Raw genomic sequence first — 13388 nt, 5'->3', positions numbered from 1 at the left:
AAGATTATTCTGGAAGAAGATGCAAAGCCCTCCTTATAACATCAAAGGAGGTTGAACGAGTCAATGAAAGAAGTTGTGAAAAAAGAGGTAATCAAGCGGTCAGATGCGGGGTTGTGTACCCCATCTCTGATAGCTCTTGGACTTCGGCGGCGCAATGTGTTCCAAAGAAGGGCGGCATGACCGTGGTTGCAAATTCGCAAAATGAGTTGATTCCCACCAGGACCGTCACCGGGTGGAGGGTATGCATGGACTATCGCAAGTTGAATAAAGTGACCCGCAAGGATCAGTTTCCATTGCCTTTTCTTGATCAGATGTTAGATCGACTTGTTGGGCGTGCCTTCTACTGTTTCTTGGATGGGTATTCTGGATACAACCAAATCTTGATTGCTCTGGAAGATCAGGAGAAGACTATATTCACTTGTCCATATGGCACCTTTGCCTTTTCTAGGATGCCTTTTGGGTTGTGCAATGCACCTGCTACATTCCAGCGGTGTATGATGGCCATTTTCACTGACATGGTGGAAGATATTTTGGAGGTGTTCATGGACGACTTTAGTGTTGTGGGTGATTCATTTGATGAATGTTTGAAAAATATTGATAGAGTGTTAGTCCGTTGTGAAGAAACCAATCTTGTTCTTAATTGGGAGAAATGCCACATCATGGTTGAGCAGGGCATAGTTCTTGGGCATAAAATTTCAAAGCATAGTATAGAGGTGGACAAAGCAAAAATTGATGTGATTTCAAGGCTCCCTCCCCTACCTCTGTCAAGGGAATTAGAAGTTTTCTTGGGCATGCGGGGTTCTACTGGAGATTTATCAAAGACTTTTCGAAGATAGTGAACCCCTTATGCAAGTTATTGGAAAAAGATGCCAAATTCATGGTCGATGAGAGATATATGCAAGCCTTTGAACTTCTCAAGCACAAGTTGACCACCATTCCTATTATTAGCGCACCAGATTGGAGCTTGCCTTTAGAGCTCATGTGTGATGCGAGCGATGTTGCGGTTGAAGCAATTTTGGGTCAAAGATTGAATAAAACGTTTCATCTGGTGTACTACGCGAGCAAGACCATGAATGATGCTCAAGTGAACTACACGGTGAATGAGAAAGAGCTTTTGGCTGTTGTGCTCGCAATGGAGAAATTTCGGCTGTATCTTATGGGTGCCAAGGTCATAGTTCATACTGATCATGCCGCACTCTGGTACTTGATGACGAAGAAGGATTCCAAAGCTAGACTAATGCGATGGGTCTTGTTACTTCAAGAGTTTGATTTAGAGATTGTGGACCGGAAGGGTAGTGAAAACCAAGTGGCGGATCACTTGTCCCGCTTGGAGGAGGAGGGGAGGCCTTGTGATGGCCTAGAGATCAATGATTCATTTCCTGACAAACAACTCCTTTCTGTGTCGGTGAATGGTATGTCATGGTTTGCAGACATTGCTAATTTCTTTGTAACTGGTATAATCCCGTGTGAGCTCTCTTATAACCAAAGGAAGAAGCTCAAATGGGATAGTTTGGATTTCTATTGGGATGAGCCGTACTTGTTCTAGATTTGCACGGATGGTGTGATCCGAATGTGTGCCCCGGAGGAGGAGTAATTGAGTATCTTAGAGGCTTGTCATTCCTCTCCCTATGGTGGCCATCATGGCAGGGCGAGGATGGCTTCAAAAGTTCTTAGTTGTGGGTTTTGTTGGCCAAATTTGTACAAAGATGCAAGTGAACTTGTGAAGAGATGTGATGAATGTCAAAGTGCGGGTAGAATTTCGAAGAAAGATGAGATGCCTGTCAATACATTCTTGAAGTTGATAGTTTTGATGTATGGGGTATTGATTTTATGGGCTCGTTTTTAGCTCGTGTAGGAACACATACATTCTTGTGGCGGTTGACTATGTTTCAAAGTGGGTTGAAGCCGGGGCTTTACCCAACAATGAGGCCCGAAGTGTTGTTGCATTTCTTAAGAAGAGCATTTTTACAAGGTTTGGCACTCCTCGTGCAATCATAAGTGATGGGGGTCTCATTTTTGTAACAGAGCTTTTGACACTTTGCTTGCAAAGTATGGTGTCAATCACAAAGTTTCTACTCCTTATCATCCTCAAGCGAGTGGCCAAGTCGAAGTCTCAAATAGCGAAATCAAGAGTATATTGTTAAAGATGGTCAATGCAAATAGGACCGATTGGTCAAAGAAGTTGGATGATGCTATATGGGCTTATAGGACTACTTACAAGACTTCGATTGGTATGTCTCCGTATTGGTTGGTGTTTGGTAAAGCTTGCCATCCACCGGTTGAGTTAGAGCATAAGGCCATGTGGGCTTTGAGGAAGCTGAATTTTGAATGGGATGTGGCAGCAAATCTTCGTGTGGAGCAGCTTAATGAACTTGATGAATTCTGATTCCATGCCTACTCTAGTTTGTCCTTGTACAAGGACAAGATGAAGTACCTTCATGATAAATATGCTCGTGGCAAGGATTTCAAAGTGGGTGATTTGGTTCTCTTGTTCAACTCTCGGTTACAACTGTTTCTGGGAAAACTTAAGTCGAAATGGAGTGGACCTTTTGAAGTGGTGTTTGTGACTCCGTTTGGTGCACTTGACTTGAAGAACAAAAATGTGGAAGATTTTCAGATTTAATGGGCACAGGGTCAAGCACTACATGGGGAAGGTTGATGAAAGCCACGTGGTGTCACTGCTCCATCTAAAGTGATTTGATGGTAACCTGCGTCGTATCGCGACGTTAAATCAGGCGCTTCTTGGGAGGCAACCCATGTGTCTTTCTTTTTGTTTTTCTTTGATTTCTTTGTAGTATAGGATTTCTTTTGGAATAACCAGTTGTGAGATGTTCTAGGATAGTTTGATGCAGTGCAGGACCAAGTTGGAAAAATGCACACTCTCTGAAGTTTGCAATGCAGATCGCAGTGCATTTTGTGAGGCCGCAAAGGCCTCAGTGCGGGGGCAACATTTCAATGCGGTCCTCCTAATTAATTAGTCAAAATGAGGAGTCTCTGAAGTTTTCCACCACGGCTGCAATGCATTTTGTGCGGTCTGCGATGGACCACTGCGGCCACATTGCATTTCTTGCGGTCCGCAATGGACATCTCCCCAATGCCTCTTGTTTCTGAGTATTGCGGTCTGCGTTGCCATTTGGTGCGGTCCGCGGTGGGTAGGTGATATGGGCCCCAATTCCTTTTTCTATAAATAGAACATAAGGCCCTCATTTCAAACTTTTCGACCCTTTGCTCTCAAAAGCTAAAACAAGTACTGTTCACCACATCTAACTATGCGAATTCAATTGCTGAGTCTCATTCATCTACATTGCATCTCGTTCCTGGTATTTTTAATCTTTCCATAGCTTTTAATGTGATTTATTTTCTTTTTAAATTGTTAGTTTTATGTTTCTTCTCCCCTTTTTCTTTAATTTTTAGCATAGGGTGTCATTATTTGTTTAGATTAGGATTAATAGGTTAAAGATACTGATTCAACACCTAGGTGATCAATAATAGGTGAAAATTTGACCAAAAATGTGAAAAACTTGAAACCCTAAGTTGGTATTGTTGTTGGGTGCTTACTGCAAACCATGGTGGATTTTGTGCGGTCCGCAGTGCTTCTGTGCGGTCCGCAATGTTATTTTGTGTGGACCGCGGTGGTGAAACTTCTGAAAGCTGATAATTGAGGACCATGGTTGCGATAGATTTTGTGCAGTCTGCGGTGCCTCAATGCGGACCGCAATACATTTTGTGCAGTCAGCGGTGCCTAGAATCAGAGAGTGGGTAGTCTGATCCCCACCTCAGTGCGGACCGCGGTAGCTTCTTTGCGGCCGCAATTCATTTTGTGTGGTCCGTGGTCTGCAATTATGACTGTCTACAATTTTATTCTGCACTGTTTTATATGTTACTGGGATACTAACAAGAATAGAATGTATTCTCTTTGCAGATCATGGTGAAATCAAGAGGCAGAGGCGATAAACAGAAAGGGAAAGGAAAGTCCTTCCGGGGTAGGGGACTAGGCATGATTAGATTGACCCTGCAAGCCCGGCAAGCCATCAAAAACACCAAGAGGATCATAAGGGCTGCTGATAGAGCTATTGACCACTCGGGGAGTGAGTATGTTCCCTCCCGGGAGGCGTCCGACTCAGACTCCGTGCCAGAATATGTTCCTGACTGGCCGGAGAGGAACATATTGAGAAATACACCTCTGGGCTCTCCTACTGCCGAAGCATCAGTGCATATATCCTCTAAGTCGTCTGAGGGCTCAGCTGCGGTCAGTGGCAATGCATATTCTACCTCACCTACAGCTTCACTATCCGGTGAAGATTCCGTAAAATAAAAAAGAGAAGAAGAAGGAGGGGTAGAGAGAACCAGGAATCCGAAAGCATGGCAAGATAGATTCGTGAGTGAGGTGGCCTACCACAAGTTCAGAGAATGGTGACCTGAGAGGAAGTTAATACCTGAGAGGAAATTCATCACACGGGACCTTTTGCCTCATAACCCCAATGTGTTGAGGCAGTTCAGAGAAAGAGCATGATGGGATTATTTCATAGTCCATATGGAGGATGCCAATGAGCACTTAGTCAAGGAGTTCTACACCAATATTGCCCACATCAAAAAGGGCACCACAGTGACTAAGGTGCGAAACATGAAAGTAAAGTTTGATGGCAAAATGATAAATGACTACCTGGGCTTCCTAGAGGAGGATGAGGCATTGTATTTAGAAAAGATGGTATTGGGTGAGGCTACTCATCCTTGGTTAGTAGAGTACTTGGCAATCACAGGTACCACCCAACTTGGTTGATCGCGGGAGTAAAAATTCTAAAGAAGACCCTAAACTTCAAAGTAAAAGGGTGGGAGACATTTGTTTGTAGCAGGATAGACCCCACCACTTATGAAAACTCTCTTCCTATCTTCCGGGCTATATTGGTGGCATCGATCATGGTGGGGTACCTGATCAACATCAGGAATGTGATGCCCGCGGTAATTACACGGGTAGTGAACGAAGGTGATAGATCCTACCCATTCCCCAATTTCCAGACCATATACTTTGAGGATCTAGATGTGGAGAAGAGAAGATTTGATGTGAAACTGAAAGAAAAGGCACCATTCTCTTGGTACAGCACCAAGGGTCGTGACAACTCCAAGGACCCTAAGGGCAAAGCCACTACTTCAACTGGCTAGTCTGACGAGCCAGTAGTAGTAGTGGCTCCTACTCAGCCTCCTTCAGCCACACCAGACATGGCCCCAGGACTCTCCACTTCTAAAGCTCCAGATATCCCCTTATCCATAGCATATCCTTTGACTGCCCACCGCTTGAGCCAAACCCTTGCCAGTATCAATAACTGAATGCAGACAACCACTTCCAAGCTATTTTTACTTTCTACTTTGGTAGCAGCCCATTCTGCACCTCCTCATCCACAGGTCCCACAGTCAGTGGAGGACACTCTCAAGGAGCTTCTGGAGAACCAGAAGAAGCTCATGGAGAACTAGCAATTAATTTTGGACGTTATGGGTTCACACGGAAAAGCATTGAAACATTTGGCCAAAGAAGCCAAAAAACTGAGGAAGACTCGGGCATTGAAGGAGTCGGTGAAAGAGTTGAGAGTGGAGGTGGGGAGGTTGAAGGAGGATCACTTGCCTTTGGATCTTTTATTACATGACCCCACTCCAGCAGCCCAGCCTGAGCCAGAGAAGGAGACAAAGAGGCCACCCAAGAGGAAGAGGGTGATTGCCCGTACGGATGATGCTGTTATAGAGTTGGAGGACCCGCAGGGAGGTTCCTCTAGCAGCCCCAAATTCCAGTACATGCCCAGGACTTAGTACAGTCCCGGGTCCCTATGGAGACACAGATTATAGGGAGCCAGTCACAGGTTCCCGAGCAGACCGAGGACCCAAGGACCCAGACTCAGGATCCTATACAGACGGAGGGCCAATAGGGAGTTTCTTTTTACTCTCTATCTTTTCTTGTGCTTATTTTGGCTAGTTAGAATTATTTATTTGAGGGGGTATCCCTATTTGGATGACTGTATATATGAATTACCATTTTCTTTATGCTTTCTTTTTACTTTTGGTATGTACATAATTTTATCATTTTATTGCACCTTTCGTACTTTTTGCTTTTGGTCTGTATATAAAGTTATGTTCTAATGTATATATTCATTCTCCCTTATGTATATTCGACTGAATCCCCTCTTGTATATATTTATTTTACTTTCCGCATTTTTTCTTTTATAGCTTCTTATTTTATTTTCGTAGCTTCTTATTTTGAGTTTTTGCGTGCAATAAGCCTTTGATTTTTTTAATGTCACGGTTCTTTTCAAAGGTGGAATTTGTGTGAACTGGGTGGCTATTCACGATGATGGATGGCACGACAACCTTCTTAAGGGTTTGGGTCTGCTTTCTTTTTGCTTTTTGTGTAAATAGTAGCTAGTGAGTAATGGTACCTCAGGCAAAGCTTCACTTAGGCCTAACATATTTGCCTTTGAATCTATGGTCAAAAACAAATTGTTGTGTGTAGGATGGTGAAAGTAGTGACCGTGAGACTCTTGTGTAGGCCGATAATCATCAAGTGGTTTTCCGGGACCATTGTGTTTCTCAAATCTTAGCTAAGGTTGTTATGGGCCCCCGACTTTGTCTCTTTAGCAATTCCATAGCTTGTGTGGTGAGAATTTGAATTGCAAGTCCAAGTCCCGAACCATTAGTCTAAAACTTGCCCTGAATGTTTGTCTAGGCGACATCCTAAGTGTAATCTGACTTGAGATGTGATTATAGGCTCTCCTTGATCCGAATGATATCTTGAACACTTCTATAGCCTATCAATGTTAATATCCCTAGTCAACCCTTTTGAGCCATAAACCTTTTTCTTTCAAAAACCACGATACAAGCCTTTACCCGTTCCAAAAATACCCTCTCTTGGCACCCCTATCTTTCCTTAGCACAAGGCAAAAGCATAAGTTTAGGGGGGAGAGTCGAGGAATGCAACAAAGTGGTAAAAAGGTACAAAATAAAGAAAAAGAAAGGCAATGAAAAAGAAAGAAAATAAAAAATACAAAAAGAATGATCAATATAGAAAAACAAAATAAAGGGATTCAATAAAAGTAAAGATATGAAAGGTGTGGAAAGTTGAGAAAGGGGAAAAAGGTTTGAAATTAACAAGAAAGAGTGACAGTGTGTCTCTCTAACCCCTAAGAAAGGAGTTAATGACTCAAAACGTCAAGAGAATGTGTGCCAAAATGAAGCAAATGAAGTGTTAAAGGGAAGATGGTACCTACTTAGACCAAATATTTCCTACCCTGAACCAAAAGTCTTCGCCAATTCTCCACAAAAGCCCTATATGATCTTGAGTTAAATGAAGCTTACATTAGTGGTGACTCACATAAGGGGCAAGCTTTTGGTACTTAGAGCCGGACTTGTGACCTTTCTTTGAGAGAGATAAGTATGTTTCCACTATCCTCGTTCTGAGTGCTACAATCTAAAAGTGAGGTTTATTTAGGGAGAGTTAAGGATGTGTCAGTTTGGGTTCTACAATGACCAAAGTAGTAGAAAGAGTTTCCCTTGATGGGTTAAGTTAATTCTTGATGCTCTTGTGTCGCACTAAAACCATGGTGCTTAAAAGAGTGAATGTTGTTAATGATTCATTTGAATTGAGGGCAATTGTTAGTCCCAATTGAAGGTAGATGATGTCACTTTAGGTCAGCTGAATTTTCTTGGATTTACTCTCAAGGAGGTGGGTCTTATTTGGTTTGCTTGAGGACAAGCAAAAGCTTCAGTTTGGGGGAGTTGATAACTAGGGATTATGGTTCATTTTACACTCCTTCTTACTTGAGTTTTGATTAAAAATGTATACAAAATAGTCCCAAAGGCTTACATATTGTACTTGTTTGCAGGGTTTGGTAAAAAAGGTGACAATTAGTCAAAACCAGCTCAAAAAGGAGTGAAACATGCACAAGTACCAAAAACAAGTCCAAGCACAGTGCAACAGGTCTACTGCAGCCGTATTCCATTTAGTGCGGTCCGCAGTGAGAAGATTCAGAAAGGTGCTTATTTTGGAAACTCAAGCAATGCGGCCGCAAAGCAATTTGTGCGGACCGCAATGGCCTCACCACTTCCATAGTCGTGCGGTCTACAAAGAAGGAGTTCAGAGAGTTGGAAGTTTTGAGGAAATAGACAATGCGGTCAGCGATTCTTTTTGTGCGGACCGAAGAAAAAGCCACCGCGGCCGCGGTGCATTTTATGTGGACCGCGATGGCCAAGTTCAGAGAGCAGAGATCTCAAGCCAAGAAGCCTTACCGCGGCCGCACTCGATTTTGTGCGGACCGCACTACCCCGTAGGGGTATTTTTGTCCAAAAAGTTTGGCCTAGTATAAATACTTTCTTTTCCCATTTTTAGATCATCAGTTGTAATCTAACTTTTAGTTGCGCTTGTGAACAGTGGTTTTTGACCATTTTGAGTAATTTGTGACTACTTTAACACTTAAGTTTCTTTATCTTAGTTTGTAATTAAATCTTATGAGTTTTTCTTTATCTATTTCTTTGTTTTCTTATATTATCATGAGTAGCTAGACCCATTAGCTAGAGTTGTGGCTCAACCCTAGTGTGGGTATTTGATGGGTCTAGAGTTTTAAGGCTTGAATGTCTATGGGTGTTTGATATTTGGACTAATTTGTGTTTTCCATGTTGAATTAGTGGTTGCAAACACTAATTTGTACCTTTTTGACTTGGGCTCTTCTTGAGAAAGAGAGCTTGAGTCTAGGAAAATTAGTCCAACAAGGAATTGGGGCATATTCAAGAGATTGATTGGCCCAATTAAAGGGTTAAACCTAGAGATAGTAATACCCGACTTGAACCTCAATTGCTTGCACAAATTATCATACCCAATTGGTCTTGAGAAAGTCAATTACGGCGATATCACTCAAACTACCGGGAGGTATAGAGTGAGAAATTTTGTGCATTGGTTATATTGTAATCCCCAACATGACAACCTTGCCTTAGATTCGAGAACCCATCAAGTATCCACCTAGGAGAAAGTCACTTCCCTAGTTCCTCCTTAACCATTTAGACAACCTTTCAAGTATCTTACTCTTAGCTTAATTTAGCATCTTGTTAGCATAAAATTAAAAGTAATATGAAAACCAATGATGTTTGGAAGAGTAATTAAGAGCAATTAAACATGTCTAGTTTAGATAGGAATCCAATTCCCACTTCTATCTCCTTGTGGATTTGATCCAAACTATCTCAAGTAAAAGCTGCTTCGACCACTCTCGCTACTTTGTAGTAGTGTAGGGTTGGCCCCAATCAGTGTACGGACGAGAGAGCTTTTTGACTTGTTGAATTCATGGGCCGTTATGAGTTTCCGCATGTTTCTTTATCATGGGAAACATTGTGAAGGTCCTGAACAAGGTTCTATTCAATGTGAAGTGTATTGTCGACATCCAGAATGTTATTTGGGCAGCTATGGTGGTTAGAAGTTATTGCTACGGGCATTTGAGTTGTGTGGATCATCATGTGATTGTATCCTTTGTTGGAATTATGGCTTGATTCGTCTTGGTCAGTTTTATACAGTGTGATGATACGAGATTCAGGTCATATGATGAGTTTCAGATGTTAAGGGTTAGGTTCTATCTTAGGGTTATGGACTAAGGATGATGTGGGATCTTCAGTTAAGTTGTGTTGTCAGGACTGCATAGGTTTGGGTGATGGGGAATCATCCCTGGGAGTATGTATGGTGAGCTCGTGCAGTGATTTGATAGCTTTGGAATGACTCCTGGCACGTTCAAGGACGAACGTATGTTTAAGTGGGGAAGGATGTAACGACGGGACTGGTCGTCTTGAGAAATTGTGTCTAGTTCGGCAGTTTGAGGTCACGAGTAGCTTCACACAGCGTATTATGACTTTTGTGCATCATTGGTTCAGGTTTTTGAGAAGTTCGGAAAGGATATTTAGGAGTGACTCTCAATTGAGAAGCTCAAAGTTGAAAGAACTGACCAATATTTGACTTTTGAGTATTTGAGCTCGAATTGGATTTCGATGGTTCTGAGAGGCTCAGGTGGTGATTTTGGGCTTAGGCGTACGTCCGGATTTGGATTTGGAGGTCCATAGGGTAATTTGAAGCATTTTGGCAAACATTGAAAAGTTGAAGTTTTGGAGGATTGAGAGGTTTGACTGAGAGCTGACTTTGGTCATATGAGGATCGGAATGCAATTCCGAGTGTTAAAACAGCTCCGTTATGTCATTTGGAACTTGCCTGCAAAATTTGGTGTCATTTGGAGTTGATTTGATATGGTTTGGATGCTTGGTTGCGATTCTAGAAGTTCTTGAAATTCATGGGGATTTTCATGTGTTTTGGCATCCGATTCGTGGTTCTAGAGGTTATTTTGTTGTTTCGATCGCGCGAGCGAATTCATGTTATGTTTTGATACTTGCGTGAATGTTTGTCATGGAGCCCCGAGGGCTCGGATGAGTTTCGTACGCGTTACAGAGTGTTGGAAGAAGGTTCAGCTTTGTTGGTGTCTCTACTCTCGCATTTGCGAGGTTTTCATCGCACCTGTGAGGTCCTCATTTGCGAGATGATTCTTGCTTTTTCACAATGGGCTGGGGTAGTGGTGTTCAAAATTGCAAACTACTTCATCACATTTTCAATTAGACAGCTCCGCATTTGCGACACAAACTTTCGCTTTTGCAAAAAACTTAGAGCTCGCATTTGCGAGTCTTGTGTCACGTTTGCAACCTGGACAGAGCCGGTCAACCTTATTTTTCGATGCTTTTGTCGCATTTGTGAGCATCGCAATTGCGATCCGATTGTTGCATGTCATGGCCCTAAATCTGGACTCGGTCGTGATGGCGCCTGTCGTGAAACAATGCCAACCGACACAACACCCAATTCATTTTTAACAGTTATAATAATAAAATTTAAGTCATTAACATACTATAAATCCCAAAATAAAAGTGAGATAGAACATTTGCGGAAAATAAACACAGCCCTACATCGGAGTGTCACCAGTCATGAGCATCTAACATAAGTCTAAGAGTATGGAAAAGGGACTACACAGTCTATTACAAAATCCAGTACAAGGGAAAATAAAGATAAGAGGGAGAAACACTGGGCTGCGAACGCCGAGCTGCTACCTGGTGAACTCTGAATAGCCCGCGGGAAGCAATTAGCCCTCGCTAGCAGGACTCGAGGCTCCTGTATATGTACACAGGGTGCAGGGAGTAGTGTTAATACTTCAACTCAGTGAGTAATAAAAGTAAAAGCAAGGGAGAGATAAGAAAGCACGTAAAACAGAGCAAAATGCTAGGAAGAGGCAGTATAAAATCAATACAATGCGATAAAACAATGAAAACTTGTAAAAACACCTCAGTTCAGTAAAACCTCTTTAAAACATCTTTTAATAGTTAAATAAGTGAACGCAAAGCAGCAAGAAAAGATAAACACATAAAATCATCCCCTCGGGCACAATATCAACAGAATCAGCCTCTCGGGCAACAATATGGAAGAACCTCAACCCCTCGGACTATATCACATATCACACTAAGTACCCGCACTCACTGGGGGTGTACAGACTCCGGGAGGGGCCTCTTACGGCCCAAGCGCAATATCAAGCCATCTCATGGCATAATCAACTCAGGCCCTCAACCTCATAATCATGAATAAACTCAATACCGCTGCGGCGCGCAGCCCGATCCCACAATAACCTCACAACACAGGCCCTAGGCCCTACTTAGTCGGAAATCTCTAAAAGCCACTCGGGCACAGTAAAATATGATGCTCAGCTCAAAATATCATTTAAGATGTCAAAACAGAGTAAACATGGCTGAGTTATAAAAAGAGTTGAATATAGCATGATTGAGTACAAGTATAAAGTCAAAATAGTAAGGAATAGTAGAAAAATCCCCTAAGGGTCAAAAACAGTTGGCACGAGGCCCAAATATGGCATTCAGCCCAAAACATGATGATAGCAAACGGTTTTCAATTAAATACGCAGTAAAACAGTCATTCGAGACGAACTAAGTCACAATCCCCATCAGTGTACGACTCCACGCTCGTCATCTAGCATGTGCATCACCTCAATATAGCATAACGATGTGAAATCCGGGGTTTCATACCCTTAGGACAACATTTACAATCATTACGCACCTCTATCTGGTCCAAACTCTAGCCCGCGATGCCCTTGCCTCTCGAATCATCCTCCAGATGCTCCAAATCTAACCAAAATCAGTGCAAAACCGTCAAAATATGCTAAGGGAACAAAGCCCACTGGAAAGAAATCAAATTACATCACAAATCCCGAAATTGGCCAAACCCGACCTCCGGGCCCACGTCTCGAAATCCGATAAAAATTACATCAATAGACTCCTTATCACTCCCCGAGTTCATTCATATCAAAAGCGCCAAAATCCAACCACAAACAACCCCTCAAATCCCAAATTGTAGGTCTCCAATTACAAGCCCTAGGTCTTCACTATTTAGGCTTAAATTCCACAAATTCCATGATTAATTAGGTAGAAATCACATTGGGATTGAGTATTAAGCCCATAAATCTTACCTCCAAGTGTTCCCCCTTAATTCCCTCTTCAATCCCCTTCCAAAAGATTCAAAATCGCCCAAAAATGGAGGAACTTAGACCCAAAATCGCGGAAATGGGTCTTTTAAACACTCTGCCCTGCACTTAAAAATCCTTCATCGCAAACGCGGTCAACGCCTCGCGTTTGCGAAGCACAACTTGACATTGACCACTTATTCCTTCTTCGCGAAAGCGTCTCCCCTCTCGCCAATGCGAAGACTCAACTTCACAACCCATCGCGAACGCGACTTCCCTCTCGCGAACGCGTAGCTCAATGACCCCAACACTTCTCAAACGCGGGACCTCCTTCGCGAACGCGAAGGCCAATCCTCCAACCTCACATCCTAACCCTTCACGAACGCAAGGGTCTACTCGCGAATGCGAAGGCCAAAATTCTGCAACACTTAAAGCAGATTTTCTGTAATCTTTTCCAACTTGAAATAGTCTGTTTAACAACCCGTAACTCCTTCGAGGCCCTCGGGACCTCAACCAAACATGCCAACATATCCCATAACATTATTCGAACTTGTTCCAACCTTTGGAATGCTTAAAACAACATCAAAACACCAAATTTGCATCGGATTCAAGCCTAAGAATTCTAAAAACTTCCAAATTCCGCTTTCGATCAAAAAGTCTATCAAACCATGTCCGAATGACCTGATTTTGCACACACATCCCAAATGATAAAACGAGCCTACTGCAACTCCCGGAATTCTATTCTGACCACTATATCAAAATCTCACCTATTAACCGGAAAAATGCCAAAATTCAAACTTCGTCAATTCAAGCTTAGATCTACTCCGGACCTCCAAAACTCATTCCGATCACGCTCCTAGGTCCCAAATC

Source organism: Nicotiana tabacum, chromosome 18, assembly GCF_000715075.1.
Source record: "Nicotiana tabacum cultivar K326 chromosome 18, ASM71507v2, whole genome shotgun sequence".
Lineage (NCBI taxonomy): Eukaryota > Viridiplantae > Streptophyta > Magnoliopsida > Solanales > Solanaceae > Nicotiana > Nicotiana tabacum.
This window is presented reverse-complemented; position numbering follows the sequence as displayed.